This window comes from Marmota flaviventris, chromosome 7 (assembly GCF_047511675.1).
Source record: "Marmota flaviventris isolate mMarFla1 chromosome 7, mMarFla1.hap1, whole genome shotgun sequence".
Taxonomy (NCBI): Eukaryota; Metazoa; Chordata; class Mammalia; order Rodentia; family Sciuridae; genus Marmota; species Marmota flaviventris.
The window spans coordinates 73,576,576-73,591,276 of NC_092504.1; the positions used below are offsets into that span (position 1 = coordinate 73,576,576).

The 14,701-nt window shown below is 37.2% G+C and overlaps 1 protein-coding gene and 1 non-coding gene across 2 annotated transcripts in view; one reads left to right on the plus strand and one right to left on the minus strand.

Moving 5' to 3' along the window:
* Positions 1-11,476: 11,476 nt before the first annotated feature.
* LOC139706611 (U6 spliceosomal RNA) lies at positions 11,477-11,583 on the minus strand. The gene has a single exon (XR_011708235.1). It is a non-coding gene; the product is annotated as a U6 spliceosomal RNA (small nuclear RNA).
* A 1,302-nt stretch (positions 11,584-12,885) lies between these two features.
* LOC139706520 (broad substrate specificity ATP-binding cassette transporter ABCG2-like) overlaps positions 12,886-14,701 on the plus strand; it is a 50,369-nt gene continuing 48,553 nt past the window's right edge. Inside the window, exon 1 of the mRNA XM_071614834.1 lies at positions 12,886-13,000. The gene's annotated coding sequence lies outside the window, so the exon portion shown is untranslated. The remainder of the gene's footprint in view (positions 13,001-14,701) is intronic.

Consider the following 14,701-nt stretch of genomic DNA (forward strand, 5'->3'; position numbering starts at 1 on the left):
CAATTAAAATGTGCCTAATGGGACTGAGGAACTGAATATTTAATTGCATATAAACTTTATTCACTGAAAATTAAATGTAAATAGCCACCTGTAGCCAGTGGCCACTGTCTACACAGCACAATAAGAACCTGAGCTGGTAACAGATTAGGAGCTTCCTCAGAAGTATTAAAATTTCCAGCATCTCCAGAAATGATGATCACTGTACATTAAATGCCCCAATCTATCACCCACCTGGAAATGCACATTATTATCTTGGGAACAGAGGGAAACATGTGAGTGAGGAACTCTTGAGAAGAAGTTTCTATGCCAGCATAGGTTCTATTTTTTTTTCCTCTGGCCTCCTTCTGGAAGAGGATCCTTAACATTTTCAAGTGCAGCATCTCTCCCTCACTTACACAAGAACTTCTCTGTCTCTGGCTTCCTCTTCTTCCCTGAGTACCCACTATCATGGGATACTCAAATCTGCCTCTGAGTTCGAGTGTGTGGTTTCCCAGCCTAGCTATATAATGAAAAGGCCTCTTTTGCATGTGGTAAATGAAACCTGTATTGTCAGATGGTAGAAGAGTTCTGGCACCAGAAATAGAATTACCCATGCCCAGAAGAATGATCACATGAGACCCACTAGTTTGACCAGATGTAAATGAAAATCTCTCTAAGAATTAGAAAAAAAAAGTTTTATATTTTACTCCTGTAGTATATAAATAAAAAAGAGTCTTAAAATGACTAGTTTATTTTACTAAACCAAGAAATTCTTCTAGATTTTAAAGACTACTGCTTAAGACAAATATTTGATTGACACTATCCTGTAGACTTCAGAGCACACACTGGAGAAATAAAACAGGAAAATAGAGGACAGAATCTCAAAGTGATGTCAAGGTTCAATGTATAGAATGTAATTACTTTGCTTAGGTTTCATGTGAACTTAAAAAATTTGAGCCAAATAAACTCAATGCCTTGTCCATATTCACAGGTTTGATGGTGTGATGAAGTGTGGGATGCATTTGGGGGAGCAAAATATAAGTCTTACTCTACTTGCTCTGAAAACTTTCTAAAGGAGAAGTGGATTGGCAGTCACCCTTCCCTGTTCTTCACAAAATCACTCTGATTTCTTACCTTTTCAGTGTAAAGAGTTAATAAAAAAGAAAACAAAATACATCAACTTTAAAAAAAAATTCATGCTGCTGCAACTACTAAGATAAAGAATCTGGTCATGACTCCTGCAAGATTAGCTGTCTTCTCATGTGTGTGCATAATGGGTTCACTGGAGTAAGGGAAGAGAACATGAAAACATGTAGGGAGGTGGTGAGAAAGTGTTAGAATTCTATTTATAATTATCTGTATTCTGCTCTTCTAAATGTGTATGTTTTTACAGATATGCCCACTATTCCAATACATATGAGAATTTATACACACATTGGGATATGCAATCAAACTTTTCACTAATACACATGCAAGTTTAAAATGTGGAATTGTACTGCCTAGTGTTTGGTCAATATTGAAATCATTTGATAAAAAGAAAATAATTATGCTATTCCCTTGGAAAATATAATACTTGCACTTTTATCAGATTCTCAATAGCTTAAATAAAACTAAATCCACATAGATCAAGAAGCAGGGTATATATCCTTAAGAGTCGCAAAAATAACTGTGCTCTGGGAAAATTGATAATCTATGTGCACTGCACTCTGCCATTAAAATTATTTGGGGAAATTATTTTCAGAGCTGTTTCTAAGTTTCAGTTTTACACTGAGACCTCTGGAAGGAAGTAATTGAGATGGAACATAATTAATTAAGTAGTACAGAGGAATAGAAAACCAACTGGACAAGTTTTAGAGCTACAATGCAGTCAATGGCAGGCACAGCATGAAAGAGGGCCTGATCTTGATTGCAGTCTCTGCCTTAGATTTCTTGTACCTTATACAGAGAACATTGATGGAAATATCTGAAATTTTGTTTTTGTGGACTTTTTGAAGGAAATTTTAAACTGCAGGAAATTTATCCTGATACTCCACATATTTTCAAAATATTTTTTTCTTTTCAAATCTGACAAGTGTGCAGAGATACACAATTTTTTTTCAGAAGGTGGAGAAAAATGTCACTAGCAAAATCCCCAAATAAATAATTTCTCTCATATCTCATATGGCAGGCCAAAGCCAACTATGAATCAGCAAGTTTTTCTGTGATGATTGAGGTTAATTGAGAGATCACTGTAAATGCCTGTTGATTATGAGAGGTTTCACCTCAGGAATTGGCAAATATGTGGTATCCCACAAACTTAATTTAAAGAAAATGTCAGATTCTCTTCTGGGGATATTGGGAAACAAAATGCTAAGGAAATAAAAGATTATATTTAACATTTTATAATAGGGTAGGAAATTTGGTGTTCTTCGAACTACCACAAATATCACCTTATCCAGACAATTTCAGAAACCCTGAAAAGTTATATTCTGGGAGTGTAGATGTCCAATATCTCTTCCAACTACAGTAAAAGAGAAAGAGGCAAAAAATCACCATTTTCCAGGAAGGAGCCAAAATTGGTGATGTATCAGATGAACTTAACCAATATAATTGCCAAGAATGAACCACATCAATGTTGCTGGTAATTCAACCAATAACCTGAACTGCGATAGGAGGAACTAAAACAACAAAAATACATAGATATGTCCAAAAGAGTCTCTATCTCTTTTTTCCCTGCCTTTACAAGGTAAAAATCTACACCTGCAGTTTATTCCAAGTTAGCTGCAAGTCATTTTATGAGAGCCAATATCTTCATACTTTTGGAATCTTGCACTAAGCGAAAAACCAGACTTCTCAAGGCTTTAGGTGTCAAGTTAGGTGAATTACTTAATGGTAGCATCTTCCTATCAATCTAGAAATAGAATGTCTAGCTCCATAATTTCAGATATTTACCAGCCCCTGGTCAGCTCTTAGGCAACACTATCTCCTCTAGTACTAGAGGGGAGGCCACACCTGGAGTCTAAGTTGTAGCACCTGTGGGTGGCTGTCCCACGCAGGAGCTAAGCTGCCACCACCCCAAGCTTTGAGTAAAGGGGGTATTGGGTAGGTATCACAAGGCCACGCATTGTGCAAAGCAAAGCCTTACCTTCACTCTGCAAGGAAATTCTTCAGCTCTGGAATGCCCAATGGGATTGAGCACCACCTCCCCTTTTGAAACATTATCTCCTACCGTATTTGGGTGGAATATTCTATCCAAGGTCTTTTCCCTGATAAATAGAGGGCTTCCAGGTGCCTCATTCTCTTGCCTTCAGTGTGGAAGAGGACCCTTGAGGTCAGTAGAGCCCCCAAGAACCCCAGACTTTGTGAAAAAAAAAAGTATTTCTGTGTCCTTGCAGTCTTATCGTCGCCAGCCCAAACCATGCAGAATGATGCCGATTCCATCTCCCGCATGGCCATAAGCACCCACACAAGCTCCAGAGATGACCAGGGAAGGAGAAACTGTGACAAGTGAGGATTCCTATTCTTGTCAAATCTCCTGTTCTTTCTATCATACTTGACATGATAGGGAGCATGCTTCCTGCCCAGCTCTGACAGAGGCACTGACAGTATGAAACACTCTGTAGAGACTTTTCATGGATCCAGAGCCTATGGAGGGGAAAAAGCTGACATGAAAGAATAAGAACGAAGTGAAGGCTCAAAATACCAACTAACTAAGTGATTAAGTTGATTACTTTCAACTAACATAAAACAAAACTGTAATCTGAATGGATTAATAGAGAGCACTCTGGAGGTATTTTACCATTGACTTTGTTATTCTCAGAAAGAAATATTGACCAGGCACCATGGCACACACCTATAATCCCAGAAGCTCAGGAGGCTGAGGCAGGAGGATCATGAGTACAAAGCCACTCTCAGCAAAAGCGAGGAGGAAACTACTCAGTGAGACCCTGCCTCTAACTATAATACAAAACAGATCTATGGATGTGGCTCAGTGGTTGAATGTCCCTTGGATCAATCCCTGATTACTAACACCACCCCCAAGTATTGATGATTTATTTTAAAATTTTGATCCTTAAATATGATATTGTTAATTTAACAATTAAATATAAGTATTACAGTCATCAATTAAATATATATTTTATTTATTTTTCCTATTGTGCTTAAGATCCAGTACTGAATTTTGATCATGAAGGTCTGAGGATCTGTTTAGCTTTCATTACTTCCGTAAAGGAGTAGGAATGGATTGCTTTGATTATGACACGCCATCTGCTGGACATACTGGGAAACAATATCTTCTAGCCCTGAAGAATGATTATTTTAACACAGTTCATCAAACAGGAACCTGGTCCTTTTCCTGGGTCAGCCCAAATGTCCTTGAGTGACAGTTCTACATTTGGTCATGAATCAGCAACACAATGATTCTATGTTGGTAGCAGTTAAATGACCCTTGGATTTGAAGTCAGATGATAGGAACAAGGTTTTCAAATTTTCTCCAGCCTGAATATCTGCCTCTAGGATTCATGACTGGGGATGTTGATATATTGGCTATATAATAACTCTCCTGTGCTTAAATTCTTTTTTGTAGGAAATGAATACAGTAGAATCTAGGACTTGGAAAAACTCAAATAAAGAAATGTAAAGACATTTGCACACTCTTAATATGCAATGGAAACTTCATATTTCCATCACTTCTCTGGTCAGTCTTTGATGGTATATGCCACTTGGATGGCACCCACTCTCCCACATGAATGTAATTGTGAAGGCCTCAGCTCAGAAGAAACAGACAGCCTGAAATGAGTGCTGGAAACACTTATGTATCCATGTTAGCATAGTCATTCTGCTATTTGGCTAAAGACCTAACCCTTCGTTTGCAATTTTCCATAAATGAAACCAGAGCAAAACATTAAAACACAAGTAACCAAATAGTAGGTAAACAACCAAAATCTGCCTTTAAACATGGTTAATCATTTCAAAGTAGTTGATGGTTATTCTTCTGTTCTTAATGTTCTTGAGAAAATACAATACAAATATTAAATACAAATAAAGATATTTAGAATCATATCTATTACATAAATTAGTCACTAGAAAGATTAAACAAACTAATATCTAATCTAAAAAGAGAAAAAATATTGAAAATAACAGGAGAGTGTGCAAAAGAGAGGAAAAATAAGAGAAATTTAACAAAAGCATAAAATGTAAATGAAAAAAAAACTCTTATTGATGAACAAATTCCAATAAATAGTAGAAAATGACAATGACATCTGTACAAAATTTTTAAAACCCTCAAAATAATGTTAAAAAATCTTTGCAAAGATGTATGAGGGACAAAAATATTTTTTAAATGTGTTAGGTGATACTATACTCATTTGATAAATGAGAGTATAAAATGAACATGGGGTCTGATGAACATTATTTAATGTTGATATATGCATGATAATCAATGATTTAAGTATCATGAATCATATGGATTCAATAGTAGAGCTTCAACACAGAAAATAATGCCTACTAGTAATATTAGGAAAATTAGCAAAATCATATTGCCCTGGAAATTTAAACCTACCTCTCTCAATCTTTGATAGAGAAAGTAGACAAAAATTGCCTAGAAATAAGGGTTTGAATTGAATATGTGACTTGCTATATGTACATCAAACTTCATGCAGGTTGAGCCTCCCTAACCCCCCCCAGATCTGAAATCTGAAATTGTATGAAAATCTGAAAGTAATAGGTCAATTTGACACCACAAGTGGAAAATTCAACACCATGAAACATTGTTTCATGCCCCAAATTGCTAAAAATATTGTATAAACTTATATTCAGGTGATTTGTACAATTTGCAGATCTCTTGGATCCATCCCAAAGAAATGTATATATATATATATATATATATATATATATATATATATATATATATATATATATATATATATATATACTTTCAGGTGTTGAGATTATATAATGTATAATATGATATAATATTACATACTATGTGCTATATATATTATATATGTTATATATTATAATAATTGTATATTATAAATTATATATATATATATAAAGGTGCAGGGTGATTTAAGGCCTGAGAAAGGTGACTGGAAGAGTAGTAACAAGTAGTTTACACGTGTTCAACTCAATGCCATGGCTCTTCTCAGGATGCTTGTTTAGAAATTATTGGCGTTATCAGATATGAGATATTATATTTTATATATTATGTATCAGATATTATTATATATTATGTATAATATATTATATATTATAAATGTATTATAATATATATTATATTTATTGTATATAAATATGTATTATATATTGTGATATAATATATATTATATGTTATATATATAATCTCAACACATGAAAAAATTCCCAAACCCAAACACTCCTAGTTCCTAGTATTTTGCATAAGTGTATTTAACCCTCTCTACCCAATTTTTACCCAGTAGAAGTATTGCCCCAAGTGAGTCAGAATCTAGATTTTATTGCTCATAATGCTCCACAATTACTCAGAGTCAAATGGGCATGGAAACAGGTTTCATTCAAAGCCAGCTTTGAAGAAAGATAAAATAATGATTTTTGTTTTGAATTTCCATCTTCACAAAGCTCAAGGGCCAAGAAAGCTTTTATAAGAGAAGGAGTGATAAAGAGGATAAAAGGTAGGAAACATATATATGAAGGTTTAGCTAATCTGTGTTAGAGATCATGTCAGTGGTGCCTGGCCAAGGTGGGGTTAGTTTCTCTTGTCGACATGAGGAAGTTCAGAAGTTCTAACAATTTGGGGCTTTAATCCCTCTTAATTTCAGATGCATTTCCCTAATTTTAGAGGGAGTCATTTCAAATTCTCCTGTTTAGTCAGCCTTCAGAGTTGAGGAAATTAGTGTTCCAATGTCATCTGACTAGCTGTCCAACATTGTATCAGTGTGCAGAATTAGAACATAAGGAGTCAGATGCTTATTCCTAAAGGGGTAAATTCTGAATTATTAAGTATTTCCACCTAGGGAAAGAGCTTCAGTGTTAGTTCGTGTAATTGCTCCTTCCATGCCTTCTCAGTTGTTTGATTTGGTGGGTTGGATGGGTTTCTCCTTGCAATTTCAACCCTGTCTATGAACTATGTCCTTTGAAGACACTGTGAATTATTTACCAAGCTTACTTATCCCATGGTGTGGGAGTCTTGTCCCATTCTTTGATCTCAGTGGGCTCAATTCAGAGGAGATCTCTCTTCCTGCTACCAGTGAAAGTAGGAGGGTGAGTTTTTTTCAGCTGTTTCCATTCCATTACTTCCTCATCACTTCTTGACCATCATAGAGGACTTTGCCCAGTTCTTCAGAGGCCCCCAGTAATAGTGAGCAGATCCAAGGGAGTGAATGCTGTCACATAGTCTGTCCTCCACTTTTGGCATTTAATCCCTATTCCTGTGAAACAGAGTTGAAAGTCTAAATAAATATTCCAGCTTCACTTGCTTTTCTTTATTAATTAATTGACTTAAAAATCAATAATTTTGGAAGTCATGGAGCTGAGCAATATTATCCTTAGCCTCCTACTAGCTTTGTGGTAGTTAAAATCAAGGACATGTGGAGCATGGTGAAATCGTTTGCCGGGGTTGTTTCCCAGGGATTCAAAGCCCATGTTTGTTGGAGCCAATGACTTCACTTGGGCTTGCACCAGTATTGAATGGGTAACATTTTGACATCCCCAGGCCAGAAATTCCATGCTCATATCTGCTAACACCAATAATTTCTGAACAAACATCCTGATAAGAGCCATGGCATTGAGTTGAACATGTGTAAACTACTGGTTACTTCCCCTCTAGTCACCTTTCTCATGCCTTAAATCACCTGCACCTTTATCCCAGAAAACACCATAAACCTTAGTCTCAGGAGGGTCTCTTCTTTCTTTGTGCTGAGTCTATTTACAAATACACTCTTTTTTACAAAACTTGTCATTGTAATGACTGGCATACAGTGAGGTGTGCAAAATGGAACTTGTTTGGAAACAATTTGATGAAATGGCCAAAAATAACATCCAGAAGAACATTTGCCATGGCTTTTCAGCCCCTTGCCACTCTAAAAACCTTTGGACAAGTCAAAACAAGTATCTAAGCACCTCGTCCCATGGACCATCCCCGGGACTTTTCCTAACTCAGCACTGTGGACCTTCAGTGCATGGTTTCAATTTTGCACTCTGGATTGAAGACTTCCTACCACATGAGTCACTTTGGTATAAGCAATCAGATTCCTATTTCTTTTCCCCTCTCATTTGGCTTTTCTAGTGGGGGAGCTGGATTTGGATAGACAAGATTTAACATCTGATTGGAAGTTCTGGTTTGAACTTCCTTGGGGGCAATGTGATTCCAGACCAGAGAGGGATTAAGGATCCTCTAACTACAGAAGTTCTCTTTAGTTTCTCTCTGGGTTGGTCTGGTTGTGGTTGGAGATGGACCATATCAGATTGCAGAAACCTGGTCAGACGTGGTTTGGCCTTCATTGCAAGTGTCCTGAGACCTGATTCTAACTACAATATAAGTAATAAAAGAATATAATTTTGACCTGTTTTGTCACTATTCGGAAACAAAGGGAAATATTAGTTACATCTCCACATTCAGCCCATTAGTTGACATTCTCCAACAACTGGGTCACTTGCAGCTATAAATCCATGAGAAGAAAAAATGATTTTTTTGTAATCCTGTCTGATCTTCATATTCCTTGAATTAAGGAAAGCATTAGCCTGCTGGAGACAGCACTGGGAAGAATTTAACTTAAACCTGCCAGGTAAACTGTCGCCTTAATTCTGAAGAATAGCTTTAGCAGAGGTTCCTGGGGCCACTCTGCTCTTTTGCAGGGGATTCCCATGAATTTTTTAAACACTATTAACTCCCAGTAACATCTTGTTGCCTTTTCTGGTAAAAACATTTTGGGTCTGCAAGCCTAATTTAATGTTTTATCAGCATGCCTAATTTACAAACTTCTTGGGAGTGCATTTTAATTAATCTTAAACTGCAATTATAGGGTGAACATATAAAAGTTTTAAGCTTTTCATTTTTTCTTCTAATGACTTTCTTCTTATATTAAGGATAACTGTTATTATGTGGAATGCAAAATCTAAGAGTTAACTCATAAATTCATTTGAAAATGAGAAGGAAAATGAAGGAGAAAGATGAAATAAATAATCAAGAGAAGAAGGGGGAAGAGGAGGAGGGGGAAGAGGAGGAGCAAAGGTCACAGTCTTTTTAAGAAATCAGGCTGCTATGAGATCTGCTTTACCAAAAAAAAAAAAAAAAAAAAAAAAAAAAAAAAAATTGGTCCACAAACTTCCTAAGACTACAAAAGAATATCTTAAAGTGTAGTCATATAAAGTGGTTATCTTAGCTTCTACCATTTTGTCATAAATATAATTTGGATTGAAATGCCCTTTAACAAACTATTCAATTCACATTGCTTTATCACACTTGTGTATCATGTTCATCAAGTACACAGGATTTCTTTGACTAAGAAATAACTAGAAATGGTTGTCTGATGTCTCAGCAATGCAGTTATAACTGTCAAATATAGACTAAGTGAATAGAAATGAGATTAAATATTTATAAATGTACTCCTCATGTTGCTTAAAGTCTTAAATTCTGTTATGCTGAAATTTGATACAACATCTGAGTCATTTCTAAATAAGAAATTTAGGGGATAGAAGAAGACTGTAGCCAATTTTTCAAAACAGCTGGATATAATCATTAAGTATGCCCATATGCCTGAGTATGGTAGCACCCACTGTTATTTGCTGCAAGAAGCAGAGAAGATATACTCCAGACAGGTTATCACTATATAAAGTGAACAAAAGAAGGGAGTTGACTTACCTGGGGAGGCGAGGCAACATTCAAACTATATTACTGAGCAATTCTAATATCACCATGAATTCAGGATAGACTTACACCCAGCCTCTGTGTTTCCCACTGATGCTAAAGTACCCATTCATAACTGTATCCATATTATTGAGCAAGTTTATTCCTACCATCTTGACCTAATGGAGCTGCCTTTGGAGAATCCAAAACTTGAGATGTCCACATAGATACACAATTTTTTGAACCAAGGTGTGTTAGCTTTCTATAACCATAACCAAAATACCTGATAAGTCCACTTAGAGGAGTAAAAGTTTATATTGTTAAAACGTGTGGTTATTGTTGAAAGTTTCAGATGTTTAGTTCGTAGAAGGACATGGTGGAGGAAGTTGGTCAGCTCTTGGAAGCCAGGAAGGAGAGAGAGAGAGGGAGAGAAAGAGAGAAAGGAAGGAGAGGAGAAGTGAGGCCAGGGACAATATACAAACCCCAAGGACACATACACAATGAACTAAGTTTTCCAGCCATGTCTCACCAACCTACTCTTATCACGTAGTAAGTAATCTATTCAAATTATTATTTCTTCAAAAGAATTAGTCTACTAAGTTATTGCTCTCATAACCTAATGATTACACCTCTGAACATTCCTGCATTAACACATGAGCTTTTCCAGAGACACTAAAGAGCCAAACCTCAAAACAAGGACAGCACAGAGCTGATTTTAGAGCATTAACCCAGAAAAAAAAAAAAACATTGAAAGCAGAAGTCCTCCCACCTAGTTTTTCCACATACAAGGAAGGGTTTGTGGCTCTCAGAAATGCCCCTCCATTTAGAAGGAGTAACTAGCACATAAAAAACAAAAACAAACAAACAAACAAAAAAACACAGCACCACCACCACAAAACTGTTTTAAAAATGGAGAAAGACAATGTTAACAGTTCCCAAAATCAATAGTACATCATCTAAGCACAGGCAAACTCCTATCTGTATTTATAAGATTACCCTGCTTATAAATAGTAAAATTTGGGGGTTTGCAAGTGGGATAGAGGGAGTAAGAAGGAGAAAAAAGGAAAGAAAGAGATAAGAGAGAGCAGGAAAAATAAAATAAGAGAAAAAAGAAAAGAAATAAAAGGGGAGGAGGGAGGTGGGGCATATGCAATTCCTCTATATTATATTATTCTGGTGATTCAGTTGTTAAAGACCTTTTTCCTGCACAATTCTTGGTTCCACATATTTTGAGGTTGTGAGGACCAGAGGGGGAAGGGTAGAGGAGACTGCATGAATGGATGAAAAGAGAGAGAAGAAAGAAAAGAAAAAGAAAATGTCTCTCAGAACTCTGTTTTCTTTTCTTCCAGTAGGTGGCGCTGTGTATTCCTAGATTGAGTCTCTGCGTTCAGGGTGGTGGAGGTAGCCAGTGTGAGAGGACTTGAGCTTCCACCTGTGGCCTCTCTACTCTTATTCTCTGAGATGTAAACCAGGGCCCAATCCGCCACAGAACCAAGCTGGTAGCCACGCCCACCAGTCGGTGGATTTTAAGGGTTGGTAGGATTTTCCAAGATGAGTTCCATCAGTTTTTTTTGTAAGGTGTTTGATAAGGTGGGGGGTGTTGGGGAGACCTTATGTTTGTCCAGAGCTCAGTCCAGTGACCGCGCGGGCGGGTGGCTGGGCCCCTTCTCCAGGTTGCGTGGTCTGCCTTCTGTGAAAAATATGGAATGCTTCATGAATTTGCGTGTCATCCTTGCGCAGGGGCCATGCTAATCTTCTCTGTATCTTTCCAATTTTAGTATATGTGCTGCCGAAGCGAGCACTATTTCATTATTTTCATTCAAGTATTTTCTACATAACAGTTTTTGGTATATATTTTGAATTTATTTCTTTACTACTTTATGTGTGTGCAGGAAGCAAATCTAGGCTGTGATCTCTCTATCACTGAACTTCATCCCCAGCACTCTGAATTCTTTTATTTATATAAATTCCAAAATACCTTATACAACCTAATATCCTGTTTCTGTTATTTATGTTTTGTCTTAAAATCACATTTTCTTTCTCCTTTTTCGTATGTTTATACTTTCTTTGAGTTGCTTTCAGAGAATGCTGATACCACAATATTCATTAAGATCAAACTATGAACAGTATGCCAATTTTGGTTTAAAATGAAACCTGAATAAATGTATTTCTATATGAGTCTTCCCAGTGACAGAATGAATCCTAAAAAAAAAAAAAAATTCATGAAAATGTATGTGTTCATCATGGACATATACTTGAAGTTCTTTAAGTCTCCAATATAGTACCTTTGATATTCTAAAAATTACATACTGTCAATTTTCTTACCTTCCCTTCATGCCTGATTTTCTTGAATAGGACACAATATTAACAATAACTCCTGAGGTCGACAGCATGACACCATGGTTTTTCTTTGTAAACTGCAAATAGAAGATTTTGTCCACATGCAGGTGCTACTTTCAGAGGCCAGAGGCAAGGGTTGAATGCTGGGATGGCAGTACTTGCTCACAGAACCTGATAACCAGAGTTTCTCCTGAACCCATGCTATCACTTTCTAGGGTTTCCTGTCTCAAACTAATGCAGAGAAATAGTTATTTCAACAGTATGAAAACATTGAAACTATCCACAGGAATACTTTCATTCAAACCCTTCATCCCTTTAGATTCAGTTCCTGATGTATTGGGCCCTGGGACACAACCATCTAATTTGTCCCAAACTCATTGACCAGAAATCACATCTTGCCCTTGGGATGCGTGAAGTGTGAGAGCAAAAGCCTAGGTGTCAGAACTCCTAGTGCTCAGGGACAGTGAGAGCAACAGTGCCAAACCCATCCAGTCACATGAGGTGTCCATCAGCCTTGGAAGTACCCACCAGAGCAAATTGCTTCTGTTCCTTTGAAAAAGCACCAGAGGTGGGGATTTTGGTTTGTCCCTGTGTGGCCAGGGACAGTCTTCTCCATGAACTGGACTCCGCAGCGGGACAATGGTCCCTGAGGTTTGGTGCCTTGAAAACAGAGGCTTACCACAGTATATCAGTTGGTGCCACACCTTTTGCCTTCTGCCCCCGCCCTGGCCCAGGGAACACACTTCAGGGAGAGGCGGCCTTGGGCATGCTAGCCCCACAGCCTGCGTCTCCTGTACCAAAGTCCATTCCAAGCTATCTCCTAGAGGTCCAGTTTGCTGCCCACAGCCCTGAGAGGGGCTACTAGCACCTTCCCACTAGGTGAGTGTTTTTCCTCTGGGTAGAGGGAGTGGTGGGGTCATCTCCATCTGGGAAGGGATCAGTGGAGGCTGTGGGCACTGTACTCAACCCCAAAGACAGCTTCATCAGAGTGCAGGAGGGAGGGGAAGCACTCAGTCCTCCACTGGGGAGGGAGGGAAAGGAAGGCAGAGGAACTGAGCCAGGGGACTGGGGGGGAAATGCTTGAGGATTTCTACAACAGTACAGATGCTTGGTGGCCTTGTGGACTGGAAGCTGATGTTTCATGGCCTGAATGGAAGTTCAAGATGACTCCTTTTGACCTCCATATCTGTGCTTTATATCCATGAGTTTTATGCTATGCCTCTGAGCAGAAATTTGTGCCCTTGGTCATTTGAACTACTATTAAGTGAACAAGTTTGTGTGCCAGGAAAGGTGGGTAGGTATTTTTTTTTTTTTTTTTTTTTTTTTTTTTAGAAAAGAGCACACTGGGCCTGGGGATGTGGCTCAAGCAGTAGCGCGCTCGCCTGGCATGCCCGGGGCACTGGATTCGATCCTCAGCTCCACATAAAAATAAAATAAAGATGTTTTGTCCACCAAAAACTAAAAAAATAGATATTAAAAAATTCTCTCTCTTTAAAAATAAATAAAGGGATTGTGTTGTGTCCATCTACAACTCTCTCTCTCTCTCTCTAAAAAAAAAAAAAAAAAAAAAAGCACATTGCTTAAATGACATGACTGAGTTTGTACCCTTGGCAGTTTGATTTGAGAGTAGGAAATAAAAACAGTCCGTACAGAATTTTTTTCACAAAACGATGTGGCAGTGCAACTGATTCTGGGTCTGGTAGGGATTCCAGCCTGCACAAGTGAGTAAAGATAAAACTCTTGCCTGTTCTCAAATGTGTGAAGATAAGGAGAGTTTATATTGAAGAAGAAAACTTTCCTGAGCATGGGAATTACTGCTGGTGGAGGAAATATTTATTAGCATTAATGCTTTAAAGGGATTGGCAAAGCAATTATTTTTCTTATTCCCAGGTTAGTTTTCTCATCAATTTGGGTAGTTTGCTACAGAGTTCTTGAGGTCTCTTTCAGAATTTTTATGGAAATATTTCAGTTTTGATGATTAAATGTAAAAATGAACCAACTATTTACAACACTTACTAAAAACAATACTGAAAACATTCAAATGATGCAAAAAATTCAGCCCAAAAACTAAATTGAAGATAAGTTTTAAAATGTTTGTGTATACAAAGCAATATGTTTATATATATATATATATATATATATATATATATATATATATATATATATATATATATATATGGTTTACTCATTCCTTTTTCAGAAAAATATACAGATTCATAACAACAAGTGTGTTTACTGGGCTCATTTTTTCCAGGGCCCTGGACATTATTCAGGAGTTCACTTGGGGGAACACATTACTTTACATAACATGTATTAAAATACACACACATGTGTGCAAATCTATTTCTGAACTTAATATCATTAGGCACCCATGAAGCATTTGAAGTGAGCATGTGAAAGATAAAGTAAACTACCACCTAGAGTAGAACATTGCCTGAGGGAGAACATTGCAATAGATACAGGTGAACTGAAAGACCCTATGTACATAAAAATGTGTATCCTGAAGGCCATTAGATTGAAAGAATGATGAGTCATTCCCTCTGAAGCTGGTTCATGAAAGAAGCTTTTCCTGGTGTTTAC